This window comes from Plectropomus leopardus, chromosome 3, assembly GCF_008729295.1.
Source record: "Plectropomus leopardus isolate mb chromosome 3, YSFRI_Pleo_2.0, whole genome shotgun sequence".
NCBI lineage: Eukaryota > Metazoa > Chordata > Actinopteri > Perciformes > Serranidae > Plectropomus > Plectropomus leopardus.
The window spans coordinates 9,423,142-9,442,998 of record NC_056465.1 but is presented as its reverse complement, the minus strand read 5'-3'; the positions used below and the strand labels follow the sequence as shown (position 1 = coordinate 9,442,998).

Sequence of the window (19,857 nt, the reverse complement as noted above, 5' to 3'; positions counted from 1 at the left end):
TCCTGGATTGAAAATGTAATAATAAGTAAATCTTTAGCAAAAAATTATAAAATTATAAAAACTAAAAGTACTCATAGAGCAAAACATTAGCTCCTGTGAGCACTGTTACATATTATTATGTATTATTATTTGTTGGATTATTATTACTGATGAATTCATATGTAAGTAGCATTTTTACTTTTGTAGCTTGTGGGAGTGGAGCTCATTTCCATTGTTCTGTGCACTGGCTACTATATGTTATTCTCTCATTACAGGTTTTGAATGTAAAATCTTAATCTGCACAATAACTAGAGGTAAAGGAATACATGTAGTGAAGTAAAATATGGCATATATACATTCACTCACACACACACACACAAATATCTCGGCACTTCATCATAGATGTTGACATGAGAAACTGACACACATGGGGCAACTTTCGCAGTATGATTTTATGATTTGCACTGGGCTGCAGCAGTTTGTGATGCTGCATGCAACTACAATAGTATAAAGGGTGAGACAGTCTGTATTGGGTGCACAGGGAGGTGGCTGGGTCAAACAAACCCTGGACTCACCCAAGAGCCTGTTGTTTTTTTTTTTTGATAGATGTTTTTTTTAATAATAATGAAATGTGTATGTGTAGCATGCTATGTTAGTGGCCTATGTCACGTGACCTTTGTCGCTTGACGTGACATTACATTAATAAAAGCTGAACTTATTCCAAGCAAAACTATGTTTTAATTCTAAACCTGTCTGTCTGTCTGTCTGTCTGCCTCTTTCCTCCCACAAATCTAACAGATAATTAGCAGAAGCCTCCTTCAAGGGTGAAATCAAATTTTTGGTTTTATGCTTTGGCAGCTAGACAGAGAGGAGTGAGGAGTGAGAAAGACAGATGCCTCCTCACTGACCTTGTAGCTGAACTGTAATAATGTTAAACCATTTCTCTTTCCTGTTCAGCTGTATGTGTGTATGTGTCTGTGTGTGTGTGTGTGTGTGTGTGTAAGAGAGAGAGAGAGAGAGAGATGGAGAGAGGTGAGATGAAGAGAGTATTCCAGAGGGCTTAAGGGCATTTCACAATGTTAAAGGGGTAGGTTTTCAATTACTGTGTGTGTGTGTGTGTGTGTGTGTGTGTGTGTGTGTGTGCATGTGTGTTCACATGCCACCTCCACCTCCCTGCCACTAAAGTAGCTGCCATGCATGCAGTAACATTCACTTTTGACATAACTGACAGGATAATATGCTACACAGTTTGTTTTGTCTTTCGATGCAACCTGAACATGAGTATGTTGAGACATCAGTGTGATTACAGTAAATACAAGAGATGACTAAGAAACCTCTCTGTACGCATCATTTTTTCAACACATTCAGTCATCAGGTCAGATACTATGTCTGAAATTCCGATACTTTACTCAGACTGTGTTAAACAGAAAAACAGCAGCATTAGTTTGATCAATTCATAAAATGATTTGTGCTTATATTTCTCCTGTGTCTGTATCTATTATGACATTGTCTCGTCATGATGTCAGAGTGCCGCTGAGCTCTAGAGAGGAGCGGAGGTGGTTGGTGGATGGATATTAAGTGTTTGACTGTGACATGAGAAATAGGTGTTTTCTTCTTGTATCCCACCAGCAGCCAACATATATAAATACATAAAACATGTATTTATCTGTAAAGACCCTGCCCTCTGCCTGTGTTTTTCTTATTTGCTCTAAGCAGTGGTGTGTAAGCCCCCTGCTAATAACAGATATCTCAATATAAAGCAAAAAAGGAAAAATATGGGTTCTTGTGTCTCTGAAAAAATTTATCCCAAGTGTGTGTGTGTGTGTGTGTGTGTCTGTGTGTGTGTGTGTGTGTGTGGTCACAGATGAGCTTACCTGACGTGTCCAGCCTTTGTTAGCGCTGCATCCATTCCTCTCTCTGTTAGCCAGGGAGGTATCTGGGCTTCTATGAGGATCAGAAAATCATTTGAATGTTTTGAATTTTAAAGTAATTGTTTAATAGGCATTTTGGGAAACATTAGTGAGTTGGATGAAATAATCGATGCTACAGCATTAACAATGAAGCTACTATGGAGTCAGGAGTCGTTTAGCTTAGCCTAGCATAAAAACTGAAAGCAGGAGTAAGCTATAGTGGGATCCTTCTCATCTAACTCTCAGCAGGAAATAAAAGTACATCCCAAAAATGTTTCCATTTTTCCTCTGGAGTGTATTTAAAACACCTACCTGTTGCCACACTCTGAATCATTATCCCTTTTCTCTCTTCTTCACTGGATTGCAGCAAAGATGGCGGCGCTCTGAAGAGGTGGTTAGCCTACGCAGAGCATCCAAACTAATTCAATTCAAAATGTAAGTGAAAGCTAGGACATTTGCTTAATTAATGAATAATTTAAGCAAGTTTTAAATGTAATTGACATATTGACATGAAATAAAAGCAAAACATTGGAGTTATTGATTAGACGCATACCTTTTGCTTTGGTTTGTCTTCTCACATGGTCTCTTTTTCTTCTTCTGCTTGTTTATTTAGCAGACTTAACACTGCATCTGTGTATGCAGCTATCCACAGATAGTTTAACTGAGAAAATCCATTAACTGTCTGTTGAACACATTACTGTCACCTCAGTACATCCTGATACCTCTCCTCTTTATGTTATCTTTATTAATCATCTTCCATGTGTGCACAGTATACATGAGTCAGTGCGATTACAGTGTCGATATATCAAAAATCTCCATGTGTGTATTTTAATTTAATATTAAAACATTACATTTAATTGTGCAAGTCAACAAAATTATAACACAGAACATACACAGGACTGTAAAATATTCATTTGGAGGAATACTTACAGTCCTGAATGAGGCGTTTATTATCATCATAAAATTAAATAAAAGTATATATGCGTGTAATAATTTAATCACAACATTTCACAGTTATTAGTAACTATTTCAACGACAAGTGGTGCATGTGGAATTTAAAAAATATGATTAGTGTATTTGAATTAATCAGTGCTTAAAAAATGAATGACTATCAGTAGAAGAGATGTGGGTCAATGAAGACTTTTGGACAAAAATATGACTGAAATAATGATAATAGTATAAACCTGAATATGTTCCAACTTTTTCCCCCATTTCCTGTCATGCTTTATTACAGATCTTTTTTTTTTTTTTTTTTTTTTTTTTTTACAAATTTGTGATTTGTCATGTCAATGTTGTTTGAATATGTTAATGTTAATGAAAAAATACAGGCAATCCCTGTAATTCATATCACACCTCATTCTTTTAAACAGTTCATTTCATATGTTAAAACAGTAATGTTCTTAAATTTGAAAGAAAAAAAAGATTCTGCAACAAAAGTCTCAGCCTCTTTTTTTGTTTTTGCTCACAGTAAAAAGCAGATCCATTGTCACTCTATGTGTTTGTGTGCTCTTCACCTCACCACCATGCTTACTGATTAATCTGTCCATCCATCAATATCAGCTCATCTCCGCCCTGCAAACACAGATACAAGTGACGGATCACCCTGATTTGTTTCAATAGACAAGACCTAATCAATAAGGTTAAACACACTAATGCTGTTCTAGAGTGTGGGCAAACAAGTGTGTGTGTGTGTGTGTGTGTATGGGTAGAGGAAAAAGACAGGCTGGGGGGTGTGACTCTGATGTAACAGAGTCAGTTTCATCACCCGAGGCATCGAGGATGAGGAGGAGAAGACAAGCAGAGACAGAAGGGAAGCGACATGAAGAGTCTAAAATGACTCTCTCGCTCTCTCTCTCACACACACACACACACACACACACACACAGAAACATTAGGTGTCACCTTCCATCAGTAGCCTGTATGGCTGTGAGTTATGACCACAGCTATGTGATCATTTACACTCACTGCAGCAGATCGCCAGGGGCTACTGTTCTCTGTGTTGTGTGTGTGTGTGTGTGTGTGTGTGTGTGAGTTCACAGAGATTTTGTCTGTTGTTCGAGTGTGTTAGCATATGGCTGAACATGAACCCAAACTGAAACTTTTATTTTTTTATTTTTTCACATTGCAGAGACACACGTTATTAGAACTCCCATAGGGCTTAAACTGCAGGCATTTAATCTTAACTAAATTTACATTCAAATATAAATATCACAATATCGTCTAAATGATCTATGATTTAAAAAAAAAGATGCAATGTTAAGATAAATAAAGGTTTGTTCTAAAGGAAAACAGTTGAAACCATTCCTTCAACTTGTAGACTGCCTACTTTTGTTCTTTACCAACAGAAATGCTATGCTGGCAACATGAAATTGGCCATCGTAACACACAAAAAAGTTCTATTTAGAAGATAATGCTTGACTTTCCAAAACTTCTGTTGAAGTGGAGCAAACCTTAAAACCGTGTTCTCCTGGCCACGAGTTTGAGGGACTTTGGTTCTTAGTGCGACGGTTCTTTAAGTTTAGCTCCACCTCAGGGTTCCAGTGGCTTCAGGCTACATCCACACTAATACAATTTTCATTTTAAAACAGCATTTTAAAATTCAAATATTCTCCCTACACATGAGCATTTTAGCACTGTTTCAGGAATAATCTCACTGGACCAATGAAGATGTGGAACTGCTACAGAAAGTAACACACGAGTATTATTCAGAAAACAGACTGGTTGCAAAACAAATGTGAAGACATATCAGAGTGGTACCAGGAGCATCATCAATTAGTGGAGAAGGCCATGGCCACGGGAAAAGAGGACCCACACAAGAGGAATAAAATCACATGAGGTCTGACACTATAATGTTTTTGCTTGGTAGGACCAGATCAGGGAATTAACGTCTGTGTCAGTTCCTGCTCATCAACTCTAAAACACAATGCTGTAATTTTCAAACTAAAACAGCAACATTTTTTAAAAGTCTCAGTTTTGGGGGTTTGGAAAGACCGTGGCGTGGATGGATGCTTAATGTTAACTTAGCAAAAGTTGTAAGTTTTAAAACAAAAACGTTTTAGTATGGATGGAGCATATAAAAGATTTAAGAATTTTATTCCACGACAATTCCTCAAGAAGTTAAAGGGACATACCTGTTGCTACATATAACCACCAACCCATCACTGCCACCACCACCACCACCTCCACCACCACCCAAAGAGAAATAGACAGAAATAGACAGTAGAAACCCACATGAAAGCTGACATTGCACAGTGTCAAAATCCATGTGAGTTTAATTCATATGTCATGTGAATGAATTTAAGTCATACATTATTGTGCAAATGTGAACTATAAGGAATATAGCAAGAAAACACCTCAGAAACAACATGCAAAAACATTTTTCATCTGTATTATTTCAAGGTTTTTCTGTGCCCGAATATTTTTTCCAAAACCTCAGTGAGCTTCAGTGTGTCCTGTCCAGCTGAAGAATTCGCCTCAGTTCAGGTCAGGTCATTCCAGTTCAGATCAGTTCAGCTTGATTCAATTTAATTCAGTTTGCTTCACCTGGAAATGGCTCAGACCGCTGACAGCAGGCTCTCATTTACTCTCCATCTCTTGTGCTCCGACTGGCTTGATGTTCCACCTACAGGGAGACAGAGAGGCAGCGTTAGTGTGTGTGTTGTTGAGAAGAAGACGTACAAGATTCAGGTGTGTAAATGTAATACCTCTGGTGTAATCACACTGCTGTAATATGAAAATCTCCAGGAAGTCTACTTTCAGGAATAGGTGGGAAAAAGGTGGTGTTTAATTTGAAAAGAAACTCTGCGATATAAGCATGCATTTGTGGAAAATAATGTGTTTTGTTTATTGCACGGGAACACAATGACAATGACAGAAAAACGTTCTTAAAAATGATGTAGATACAGCAATAGGATGAGGTGTCTGTCAAATCAATGTCCTCACACACACGCACGCACGCACACACACACACACACACACACACACACACACACACACAAAATTCAATCATGTCTCTGCTGCTGCCTCGGGGGGGAACACAGTGTGGAAGCCCCACTATAGTGGAAAATCACCTTTTCCATGTTATTTTACTCAGCAGCACCTACACTACACACACGCACACACACACACAGGGTCGGGCTGCATTTACACCAGGAACCAAGAGATCTGATTTTTTTTTTTTTAACCCTTTGTGGTGCAGATCTCACACCGTCATGGCTATCTCAGCCAGAAGAGTCAGTGAGGAAAGTGATTTTTATACAAGCGTGAAAAAAAATCTGTGCCTGAAAGAGCTAATTTGATCTTGTGACAATAGTGAGTTTGGTGCTGTGAGCTTTCCTAGTAAAGTTTGATTCATCACAACGCTGCACTTGACTGCCAGCATTTTGTGTATATATATATATATATGTATATATAACCGATATAGAAAAAAGAGCTTTTAACCCGTTGAAACCTTAGCAAAATGGCATTTTTCCCCCAAAAACAAGGCAGTAATTTAAGAAATGGCCCCAAAATTAGCAACATATCAGTAAAAAGTTGACAAATAAATTATTTGAAAAAAAAAACCAAAAAGAGATTTAAGGATAAAGAAATAAGTAAATCCAAAAAAAGTCAACTAAAATTAAGCATAAAAGAAAGGTACAAACCATATGTATATTTTAAAAGAAAGATGCCTGACAAGAAATGCAAAAAAAATTAAATCAGATAATAAATGCATTCATTTTCTGTAACATATTTTAAAGATATATTTTGTACTCGACATTTATTTCTTTTTTTTTTCTTATTTATTTTGTGTTCTATTTCTCGCTAACTTGTTTATTGCCATTTTACCATATTTTTAGGAAAATCCATCCAGTTTGTTTAGGCTTCAGAGGTTTAAATGTTTTTGAAAGGCATCTAATGAAGCACAAGAAAACTAATGTCAAATCAGGTTTTGAGGGTTTAAACAAAAACACAAAAATCTAAAACTTTTGCATCATTTTATTGGGTGTACCATCAGTTATATTGATATACAAGAACTGCAAGTGTAACTGTGATCATTTCTTCTAACTTATATATTATAAAGTAACATATGCATTATTTATCTTCCCAAAAGCCACTCTGTTCCAATAAAGCTACAGAGTTCTGTAAAGTGGAGATGAACTTTATAAGCACATTGTGGTACTCACCATGATATTCCTTTATATTTTTATATTTTCAATTGTCACCTGCTCCCTTAACTTTGTGTTTACTTTTACATAAAATAAAGACATTTCCACCACAACTTGGTACATTAAAAAAAAAAAAATCAGCAGAGGGCCACCCATTAGCTTACCTGGTAGAGCAGGCAGCCCATGTACTGAGGCTGTGACCTTGCTGCAGCAGCCAGGAGTTCAATTCCAACCTGTGGCCCTTTGCTGCGTGTCATCTCTTCTCTGCACCCTGTAACGCTTAACCTGCCCTGTCCAATAAAGCCAAAAAAGACAAAAAATAATAATCTTTAAAGAGAAATGTATATGCCCCCCCCAACTTGTCCTCATCCCATCTTCAAACACCTACATATCAAAATATCCTATGCCAGGTACCCTCTTGTTACAGGTGTTGTGTATTTTCAAAATACACTTCCAAAGGAAATATACAGTTTCTGCTTGTTACATGCAGTCTTTTTCAAAATAAACTAACAATGTACGTAAAAAACCTTTTTTGTGTCCTTGACTTTAGGCAGCATTAGCACATGGTTTGGTTAAAAAAATAATCATGGTTTGGCTTAAAATAAGTTTGCTTGCTACTGTAACATCGGGTGACAAATGTCATGTGACATATCACTAGCTTGCTACACATACTAGCACACTACATTGTTATTAAAAATCACTGCATTGACGTTTGGTTTCATGCAGGCAACGAACAGAGGCCTCTTGGATGAAAGTCTAGAGTTTGTTGGACCCATCCACCTTCACTCATCACACACCCTTTACAAACTTTTTCCCTCTTTGTACTGCCAGTTTTGCCCGGCACATATCACACCACCCTTGAATGGTGTCTCTTTGTGTCACTGTCTGACACCAGTGACTACTGACACTGACATAGTTGGACATAAGTGTCATAAAGCTTTTTACATTGAGCTTTCAAAGCAACTTGAGACTAAAAGAGCCACAAAGAAGCCAAATTATTTGCATCCAAAGTTGCAGAGTTTTGGTCAAAATGATTAAATATGCCAAGTGGAACAGTTCTTCTGCAAAGACACCAAAGTCATGAATTAAAAAAAGCAATCAACATGGATACAAAGCACATAGGGCATATTTTACAGCAATGTGTTTTTTTCCATTAAATGATTTAATTAATTTGTCTACCCTCAATTCTATCTACCAAAAACACAGTGTGTTATTGCTACAAAGGAGGAGTTCACTGCTGGACAAACATTATATGAAACTAAATGAGCAGATATGAAGCAGCAGTGAGTGGGGGATCTGTGGTGTTCTGCTAATGCTACAGCCATCTGAGAGGCCTGTGGTGTGATTCAGACTGTCAGAGAGGAGCGAAATAACATGTTGAGCATCTCGTCAAATCGCTCTGGCTTTAAACGGCCGCTCTCCAGAGTGTGTTTAGGAAATTAAAGGCCAGGGATTTTTTTTTTTCATAATTGTCTATTTTATCATTTTATTACAGCTAGCTTTCCACTGATGGGCTCCCTTTATGATTTATCAAATACAATTACTGCGTGACTTATTTCAGGAGCCTCTCCATTGCTGAGGACCATTAGTGTGTGTGTGTGTGTGTGTGTGTGTGTGTGTGTGTGTGTGTGTGTGTGTCAGCTCTGGTGTATTTAAATAGCATTAAGTAATTGGAAAAACACAAAAAGAGGCTGGAAAAGCTAAATTGTCTTTGTGGATTTATACCCCCACCCCACTTTTTTCTTCTCACTGTTGCTCTTACTAAATATTCCAGAAGATTCTATTTTAAAGGTAAAATAAAATAAATTTTAGATGATTAAAGACGTTTAACTTATACAGAGATACTAATTTGGAACAATTTCATTTTTCTGCTGCTAAGACATTTGTCTAGGAAAGAGGAAACAGACAGATAGATATGGAAAAAGAGAAGGAAACAGAGACAGAGGTTAATTCCATACCTTCCCCTCCCTGTTAATAAAGTGTAGGTGGCGTCCCGGTCAGTTCAGCTAATTGAACAGTGGAGATTACAGCAGCCGCTGCTCCTCTGTGAAAAGAAAGCCGTGTTCATTAGTCCTCGCTATATAATATTCATTCTCTGTAGAAATATGTAGATAGTAATCTGTGCAAAGAGCCGCTGGGATGATTTTAAAGCTCTCAACATGTTCTGCGGTCGCAATAACTCAAACAATCATCGTCAGAAAAATTACAGGTCTTGGGCTGCAACCCTGCCCATGTTCATTATATCTTTACTTTCCTGCTTGAAAATGCATTTACTGAAAAGTTTAACTCAGTGATTATTAGCACAACTATGGCAGAGCCTCAGTAATGTTGAAGGATTCCTGAGTGAAAAGAGCTTCAGATGAAGTTCAAATAACAGCTTCTCTGGTCCCAGGGTCAGTGGTGAAAGAGGCACTTACACCCATTTAAAGTATATCACAGTGCAAAAATACTCTGTTACACCTTTTTCCACTAAAATAACCATATGGATGCAAGGTTTTTTAAACATGGCAATACCTTTCCCATTTCAAGTAGACTGTGTACACAGCTCTGTGGCAGAAGAGTATGCCTTTGTGCGTGTTTGTTTTTCGTTGTTTTTTTCTTGGTGTTTGACGTCACAGGCAGGCTGCAGAACAGGTTAGTAAACAGAAGAAAGCAGCATGGAGGCCAGTGAAAATGTAACATAAATTCTTTGTCATATCTCTTACTTAATCAGTCTTTCGTTTAAACTTGGTGCAGGCTAACTTGGAACGACATTTGAGTGCTGCTTGGGGGGAGACAGATGTTTTTTTTTTTTGTGGTGGCACATTATTGCATCTTGCCGTGCTAAAATTTGCACGATGTCATGTTTCGATCAATTCCGATCGGAACTAGAGCCAATGAATGCCTCATTTGACTTGGGTGTGAATGCCAATTGTAACCTTTCCCATTACAAACAAGTGGGAAAAGGGTATATTCTCTAAAAGCAGCATTACTACTATGTAAAAATACTCTGTTACAAGTCCTGCATTTAAAATTTTACTTGATAAGCACTACATAAAGTTAATACTTAAAATACCAAAAGCAAATACTTATTATGGAGAACTGACCTTTTAAGAATAATATATATTATTGAATTATAATTGGTGATGCATTAATACATACATCACTTTAATACTGCAGCTGGGAATTGTATAGTTAACTGTTATTACTTTATATACAGCTGGGTAGCTTAATTCATGTACATCAAAATTTATAAGTTGATTTATATTTTTATTGTAATAACCAAAATCTGCAAAGTAACAAGCAGCTGATGTTGTCAAATAAATGTAGTGGAGTGTAAAGCTGCAAAAAATTAAGATGCTCAAGTATAGTACAAGAATATGAAAATTGTACTTAAGTATAGTATTACTGTATAAGTAAATATACTGGGTTAGATTCCCCCAAAAAGATTTTAAAAAAGTAAGTTATGAGCACATCTCTTGCTCAGAAGATGTCTCAGCATTATTGTATGAATTCACTTATTTCATACAGAATTATTGCTAAGTATCTGTTTCAATATTCTGATATACACTAAGTGGCAAAAAAAATGGCTTTGATAGTAATGGTGCCGACACACTGGGTATAAAAAGGTTGATGTCAGTGTCTTGCAAAGCTTTCTACATATTCTATTATATTCTTTTCACTACAATTCATTCTATTATTAGGTTTGTGTCCGTATACGATAGAAAAATGACTGTGGAATAAAAATTATTCCTGCTGTCGCTGTCTGTCCTATTCTTTGACTCAAAGCAGATTGGGTCAGTATTTAAATGAACACACTGATACATTATGAATCAAAGGCTCTGTTTTCATCTAAATGTTCTGCCAATTTTAAGAAAATAAGTGTGCAAAACAAGATTACATAATTAAAAGAAACACCAGTAACCCTGGTAAATGGTGGCAGCCTCTGGCATTTATTATTATTATTATTATTATTTCCTGGAATTTCATTTGTGTCTTCACACCATTCTGCTTTTTTTTTTTTGTTTTTTTAATGTGTGTGTGTGTCTGGGGGGTTGCTGAGGTAATGTAATAATGTCAGGGAGCAATACGCTTAAGTCTCTAAGAAAAAGCTGTTTTTTATAAATTAAACTGCACCCAACTGTCTTGTATGTATATGTTTCTTAATGTGTTTCTAAACAGGTGTATGGAAGCCTGGATGGGACAGTGAACAAGCAGCTGTGACACTGAGCCACTGATCTGGTTTCCAGCACGTCTTTATCAGGACAAAAACAAAACCCTTCTCCGCTTCTGTCACTTTTCTAACCCCATCGAACCCTCTCCACTCGCAGACACACACTCTGGGCTGAGCATGGCCCCACGGCTGATTAGCGGCACACGCTCATCCACTCAGTGGGACCCTCTCTCTCTCTCTCTCTCTCTCTCTCTCTCTCTCTCTCTCTCTCTCACTCCCTCGCCGTCTCTCTACCTCTCTCGCCCCCTCCCTCAGGGCAGAAGTAAACCACGCCTTGAGGCCCTGCTCCCATTGTGTGTCCTCTGCTACTTCTGTTTGGGGCCTTTGTGTGCCGCTAATCAGCCGTGGGGCCATGCTCAGCCCAGAGTGTGTGTCTGCGAGTGTGTGTGTGTGCGTGTGTGTCTGTGTCCCTTGCCCTCATTACGTAGCCACACTGGGAGGCCAGCATGGGAAGTTTCTGCTGCACTATACACCTCCCTCCATCCCTCCATCCCCCCTTCTCTCTTTCCCTCCCATAGCTGTCCATCACTCGCTTCCTTCCCCCATCTCATCTCGCCACCCTAAGACTTAAAGCTACACTGGCCAACACCTGTTTGGGCCTAAATCCTGCATCCCTTTTCCATAATAAATCTTCTCCTCTTAGCTATTTGCTCAAATTAAAATCTGTTATTTTTGTGTTTAAATGGTTGAAATACTTAACATTTCTCTTGCACATTGATACATAGTTCAAAAAGAGTATTCCACACTTTTAAAAGAAAATGTTTGTCCGAATGTGCGAGCTACCTTCAAATTTTAAGTTGACTAAATTTGAGGAGGCAAGTTGAGGTGATTATGTAACAATGCAACTTGTCATTTCAAATGCAGTTAACTTAAAAATTGAAGGCAGCGCAGACGCTAACTTTTTTAAATGAAACAAACTGCGGAGCCTGGGAGGTGCCATGGAGAGAAAAAAAGGTTTTTGATCAGGACCTGGTTCAGTGTGGTTTTCATGTTAAACAATGTAATCTCCCATTTTTTTGCATTTTAATAGATAAAATACATTTTTCAGAGATTTTAAAGTGGGTTTCAGACAACTTTGAGGCTTCTCTTAAAATGCGTAACATGCTTTCATCACAGTAGGAGGTGCAAAAGTCAAGAATCCGTTGTTAAGCATTGCAAATGACCTTTTCCTTTACGCTTTTAACTTTTAAACTGAAAGCTGTGTATTTGGAAGCCAACTTCAGCATTGTTTACTTAAAACAGGTGCATTGTATTTCAGGTTTCAGGGAGAATGGCTGGTCTGTTATTAACATTATGCAACTTTAGGGGGCGATGACACCGAGATGCATCACGCCAGTCATGACCACTCCAAAAACACCTTGGAAGCGCATCTAGAAAAACAGCTGGGAGCGCGGCTGTGCAAGGGAGGCTGTGCAAGCGAGGCTGTGCAAGCGAGGCTGTGCAAGCGAGGCTGTGCAAGCGAGGCTGTGCAAGCGAGGCCAAAATTGTGAGCACGCAAATTAAGAAAAACAAAGGGATTATTATCAATGAAATGTATCTTGAGGCCATGCAATAGGTTCTTGTTCGCTCGATTTAGTAATACGTGGTCTCGATTAATTTTTTTTTCTCATGGCACCAAACAGATCTTTTAAAACGAAATACACCTCAATAAGTTCACTTTTACTTTACTTATTAGTGAATTACCTTGTTTGAAATATTACAGTGGACATGGAATGATTATACACTGTACATGCAAAATATTTTAAGTAAAGTTTCAAGGAGGCTTTTTATGTTTTTTAGCCTTCATCTGTGACAAACCCTCAAAACAAGCAAAACACCTTGTATTGCTGTATCTCCATATACTCTATACATTATTTTAAACAGTGCATAACAGTCTATAAACACCGAAAGCAAACTGGGCAGATTTTATCTGTTAATGAAGGCCAGTAAATGAGGCTGGAAGCTCTGGAACATTGCCACGGACTTTCTGATATCATAAGTCAAACTACCTTTTCCAAGATCAAAACTGAACCTTCAAACTCTACTTTTTTGTATGTTTTAAGGGTTGATTGTTATGACAGGTTTTTACAGTTGATCTAACATTCACCAAAACATTACATTGCAATTTAAAAGGTTATATTGATTCCTAGGATATGACAGTATGTATAATATTTTGGGTGTATGACTTTTTAGTTGAAGCAAACAAGTAAAGTAATCTGTGGCTATAGAATAAATTAGTATGGAACTCAGTAAGTATAGTTAAGTATACTTAGTTTCAGTCTCTCCCCTCTGGAGAGAGCTTACCAAAGACTGGGTCTAATAAGCTGAGAAAAAGTATTTAGTCTCTCCGGCAACAAAGCTTTTACATGCTTTGGATGAGTCAGCTGATGATGTGTAGTTTTCCATATGATGACGATAGTACGCTGTCAATGAAGTGCGTTCTACGTTTCACCTGTCTGAAGGACAAACTTCCTGCTTTGTGGACACTACATTTGAAATATAGTCTTATTATGGACAGAAATTCAAAGGAACACAGGTTCACTGTACACAACACACTGCTTGTTTGATTGGCGATTCTACAGTAACCAGAGCTCATGGTACAATAATGGAAAGTTAAGGACGAATTGAGGGATTATCTCTGATAATTTAATCAGTTTCATTGTTACTGAAATGCATGAATAAGCTGCACTAAGTGAACTGTCCGTTGCTCTTTATTGCTCCCCTCTGTCACCAGCTGGGTACCCCCTCACCCTCCTGGTCCCCTCCTCCTGCACTTCACCTCCTTCTCATCTGTCCATCCCTTCTTTTCACTCTTTCTCTCCATTTTCCCCTCCTCCTTCTCACATCCATGATGTATCACCTGTCCGTATGTGTGTGTGTGTGTGTGTGTGTGTGTGTGTGTGTCTTGGTGCCCGATGGGGTTTTAGCCACTGGAGCTCTTTGACTTGAGGACAAGCGTTGTCTGTTCATCGCTCATCTAAACACACACACACACACACACACACACACACCCTGGTCCTCTCTCTCTTTCTCTCTTGCTCTCTCTCCAGTCAACAGCTACACTCCTATCTCAAATTTCAGTGTGGGACCAAAAACTTCTCTTGCTCTCCCTTTGTCAGTCACCCCTCCCTCATTATTTCCTTCACATGAATTATCACACAGGTCCGTCATGACCCATATTTGTGTTATGGCGCATAATGAGGCTGTTAGTTTATCACCATTTTCACAAAGGGAGAAAGAAAGAGAGAGCGATAGCTTTTTCTTTCCGTCAACTGTCCCTCGTGTATCACACTGTAGCAAAATATGTCAAGTCACATGCCATTCCTTGTCAAATTACTAGTCCTGTTAGGACATTAGGATGGTGCAAGTGGAAGTACATAACATTCCTGCTGTAAGATTTACTATTGAAGTGCCTTGGTTCAAGGCACCAAACCATCATCTGTCCAAATGGCGCTGCAGATGTCAAAAAATGCCTTTGTTCAGCCCACACACTCTGCAAATCAAACTAATTTCAACCACTTGAATCTGTGATCTCATAGTTTTGGCCACTTACCCAAATTCAGCAGCGCTGTTACACAGATCAACCAATAAATCAAGAGCTTCTCCTTCAGGCACAGTTCACTCTTCAACATAACAGTCCATTGCAACTCCTGTGTATACTGCACTAATCCACCTCTCAAACTCAATCTTTCCCTCAGTCATTAACAAGACCCAGAGATTCTTGAGCTCCTACACTTGCCAGCAACTTGCTCCCAATTCTAAAGGGGGAGAAAAACATTTTTTTTAAGCAGGGAATTGTGGCTTCAGACTCCCATCTCAATTGGTTCACACACAATGCCAACAGAACTACATCATCTACAAAACTAGAGACACAATTAAATAATAGATTTGGCAAAGCCCAATACCCACCTAAAACATTTTTTTTTTTGCCTATGAGAGGTTTGAATGACTCCTCAGGGATATATTTCTTAATGCTTAAGCAGACACCCCAGTGAACATGATCTGATGCCTTCTCCAAGACCCAAAAGCAAATGTAGACAACAAGGGCAAAATTGCTACGGGGACTTTTCCAGGGGACTAAGAACCTTTTGAGGAACTAAGGATAACTGTGTGACAACAAGAGGAAGTAGGAAGTACATGTAGTTCCTCTACAAAGAAGCAAAATTGATTTAATCTGCACTGCTCATTTTAAGAGTTTTGACAACTCACCAAAGTCTCCTTTCCAGCCCCTTGCATTAGCTTTACCAAGAAGACTGTCAAGAAACTGCAGCAGTTAGTATGTTTACATGCACATTTAAGTCAAGCTTTCCTTGTCCCAGTATACGAGCACCGGGGAAAATCGACTTATTGATGGAAGTATGTCGCCATGGTAGGTGGCGATATGCCCCCTTTCAGCTAGTTGCTATTGGACCTTCTTCCGGTTGACCTATTATGTTGCATACCAAAAAAGTTAGCAAGCGGCAAACAGGTTGCATGTGAAGAGGTGAAAATATGGATAACTTTTTGGCACTGTACATTTTGCACATACTCTACCCCTGTTTTTCCTGGCTTTCATCTACGATCATTGCTGTTCAACTTCTGGGTCAAAGCCCCGCGCAGGGACTATGGAGCATGCGCAAAGCACGTAGGCCAGTTCAAATCTGGTTGAGGTGTGTAGATGAAAGAGCGATGTGATTCCAAATCGCATTATCTTGATGTGTTAGTTTAACTTTGAGAAATTTGATTTAGTACGATTTCTAACACGTTTACATGCATTTTAATAGTTCAATTTTAGTTGAACCAACACAATAACAAGACTATTTCTAACATCATATAAACAAAGTGAATGACAAGAGCAAAATTTAAGTTTCTCAAAGAAAAACAAACTTAAGCCAAATGCTAAAAAATGCAAATAGCTTTAACGTGAATATCTGCATTGGAAACCCAACATGGAGCCGAGAGAAAGTAATAATAATAGCTACTTACTTACTGCTGTGAAGGATTTCCACTGGATAAAGGTGACAAAAATGCTGCGATCTTAAAACATCCATTAAACCTCTTGAGTTTGGTGCAGGGAGGCCAATATGGGAGCTCTGTGTGTGCAGAAAAAGATGATAATTAGTGGTGACTCAAGGCTTCCCTGACCGTAATCCCCTGAACAATCTACACTCATACAGGTGCTCACTAAAACCAATTACCAACAGAGGAGGAAGAAAAGGGGATTATGAATTATTGTAATAAAAACATCAAATAACAGTTAAACCTCATCTTTTTTCCTTATTCGGTTAGTAAATATACAGTTGTCTATTACTGCCTTTAGTGCGCATGAGGTGTCATTTTCCATTAACAAAGAAAATGGCATATATATTTGCAGTACATCTACACATCAATTAGAGTTGGAGTTTGTTTACTTTTTACATTAAAGACTGCTCTGTAGGTGTTTTATAGAGGAAAACACAACCAACAGGCAGCTTAGGTATTAGCATATATAGCTTGCTGCTCTCAGATCTCCGACGACCTCTCCTGGACCGACAACACCACAGCGGTCATCAAGAAGGCTCAGCAGCGACTACACTTCCTGAGAATCCTCAGGAAGAACAACCTGGACAGGAAGCTGCTGCTGGCGTTCTACCGCTCGTCCATCGAGAGCCTGCTGACCTACTGCATCACCACCTGGCACGGGAGCTGCACTGAGGCAGACAGGGAGAGGCTACGGAGGACAGTCAGAACAGCCCAGAAGATCATTGGCTGCCCTCTCCCCTCCCTGGAGGACATATACACCACCCGGTGCCTCAGCAGAGCACATAACATGATCAAGGACAGCTCACACCCTGGCGCTCAGCTGTTTGACCTGATGCCCTCAGGCAGGCGCTACAGGTGCATCAAGGCAAGGACAAACAGACTGAGAAACAGTTTCTTTCCGAGAGCCATCACCACCGTGAACTCTCACAAATAACCACCCCGGACATCACAACAGACAATAGACATTATACATCACATCCCTACCTCAATCCACCCGGTGCACACCCTAATTATCTTCCATGTGCAATATATTTCCTGTGCAATATATTTCTATCTGTGCAATATACTTCACATACTGTGCAATATGTCATGCAATACACCGAGTCGCTCTACTCATATTTATTATTTAACTTATACCTCCACACCCATGTATATAGCTGTATATAAGTCTATTTTTTATTTTTTATTTCTATCTCGTACTTAATTCTGTAAAAAGCTTTTGTACTTTGCACTGAAGGAATGGAGAAGCTCTCCAATCTCGTTATACACTGTATAATGACAATAAAGAGCATTCTGATTCTGATATGTTTACAGAGCACAACAAAAATCACAACATTACATTTCAAAAGCTGCATTTTTATGCCAGGATTGCTCTTAGAGATGGTAATTGAGCTTTGGTTCAGTTCATGGCTAATTACCCCTGTAAGACAGTCTCTGCTATGTCTTTTGTATTCGTACGTGTATCGGTTTCATTATGTAAGTCCAGATATTGTGTACAGTAGATCCAGTATGTGTCACTGTGGTATTGTGTACCACAGCCTCTGATCCCCTGTATGGTTAGCAGACCACAGAGCTCTGAAGGGGCTTTTACAGCTTATTCAAATCAAATTTCTATGTGGGCTTCTATTAGTTTAGCTTATAGTGGCTTCAAAGTGAAGATCTGGTATGAAACTAGACAAGAGGAGAATCAAAGGTAGTCAGTCCATGCCCGTGTTTGACTAATGACTCAGCAGATATGTGATTTTGCCGCCACTGATGAGAGCAAGTTGATCCTAATGATTTAGTGACCATGCCAAACTCAGGCTGTTCTAATACCTATACGTTTAAAGTAATAAACCAAAATTTCTGCATATCCTATGTAATGATGAGCCAATAATTTGTGCATAACCCATATATTTTGGAGGGCTGTGATCAAGTGACAAATACACTAACTGGAGTGAAGAAGAAAGCAGTCCAGAGCAGTCTAGTTAGGACGAAGGTTGGTGGATGGAACAAAAAACACAGGACTTTCGCCTGGAGACGTGTGAACTTTCAGTCAATTTAAGGTATGTTTGTGATATCAGCAGAAATCAGCATGTTGGGTGATTCTGATATTTCATTTTAAAGCCAAAATCTAACGATATGGATGACATGACGATATTATCATGCATCATATTCTATTCTATATTCTATTTGCAGTTTGTCATAAAATGATCTGCCTCCATAAATGAAATATGCACACCTAGAAATATACTGCTAATGCTTTCTTTCTGCCTATTCTCTCAGTATTTCACATGGACATTTTGACTGCTAAAAAGCAAGAAAGTAATATGTAGGTTATTTACTCTTTTGGTGCCCATTGGGGCAAGTTCTTTGGATTTTAATGACATTGTTACCTTCACTGCACTGCCAGCATTCAGACTAATTATTTATTTTTTAACCACAGGAAGGCCAGCACTTAGGTATCTGCTTTTAGCCATGTCAGGTACTAAACATTAAAAAGAAGCTGACAAAAGTAGCTGTCTGACATGAAAGCATTTGTTGCATTTCAAAAAATTTGGAAGAGACACTTCAAACAGAAATAACAGGATTCCTGCTTGGAATAAACTGACTTTGAGGGCCAATCTAACATATTTTATTGCTGCAACAGTTTTCATGAACCTGTCAAGTTGTTCAGACTTCTCAGAAAAATGAATTCATGTAACTGTCGGACCTGTTGCTGCAAAGTGACATCATAGGGGCCATTGCAAAAGCCTCTGCAATTAATAATAACTATACATAAATGTATTCACACATATACATATATATGTGTGTATATGTGTGTATTACAGGGTTATAGCCTGTGTGTTACTACAACGAGAGGTTGAAATTATAATCGCAAAAAGAAAAAAATTGAATTATGAAATAGCAGGCTGAATTTTAAAAACAAAATGGGATCAGATCAAATTTTCTACAATTTCAAAATTCCAATAAACACAAGATTTAAATCTGTACTGTGATTATTGTCATTATTTTTTCCTTTCTTAAAGATTACTCATATTCTGATGTGTCACTGGGTCACAGGTGACGCAGCTATTCACATAATTTTTCATGTAAAGAGGAAATGTCATCAATACATGAGCCATGAAATGAGTAACATATGTGGAATGATATGATGACAATAAAAAAAAGTTTTTCAAAAAAGAGCTTAAAAGCCATAATTCTTGAATCAAGTTTCTCTTTAGTGTTTTATATGAGTTGTGATCAAAGTGCAATCATCTAATTCTGACTTTTTGTGTTGTTACAACTATTCAGGATATTAGTGTTACTTTGTTTTTAAGTGATTATTATGGTATTACAAGCCATCAGTAAATCTCCAGGTTGTTGTGCTTGGAGTAACACTTTCTCATGTTACGCACTGTTCAAGTGAGTTTTGGTGAAGATGGAGGAGCAGGAGGAAGGTGAAGGAGACACACTGAAGTGAGCAGAGAGAAGAAAAAAAAGAAAAGACTCGAGATTCTTGCTTCATTCCCTCCTAACTTGTAATGGAGGTTTGATTAGCAAGCATGTAATGTACTTTACCCCCACGGATGGAGGGGTGGTGGGGGGGTGGTGGTGAAAGGAGGCGAGGGATGGAGGGAGAGGTATAGCAGGAAGGAGGAGGAGAGTA

At 38.5% G+C, this 19,857-nt stretch overlaps 1 long non-coding RNA gene across 1 annotated transcript; it reads right to left on the bottom strand.

Annotated features, from left to right (window-relative positions):
• Positions 1–3,921: 3,921 nt before the first annotated feature.
• On the bottom strand, positions 3,922–9,610 carry LOC121941133. The gene is made up of 4 exons (XR_006105725.1): positions 9,551–9,610; positions 8,995–9,080; positions 7,201–7,326; positions 3,922–5,511 (listed from the first exon to the last, which is right to left on the bottom strand). It is a non-coding gene; the product is annotated as an uncharacterized LOC121941133 (long non-coding RNA).
• Positions 9,611–19,857: the final 10,247 nt, after the last annotated feature.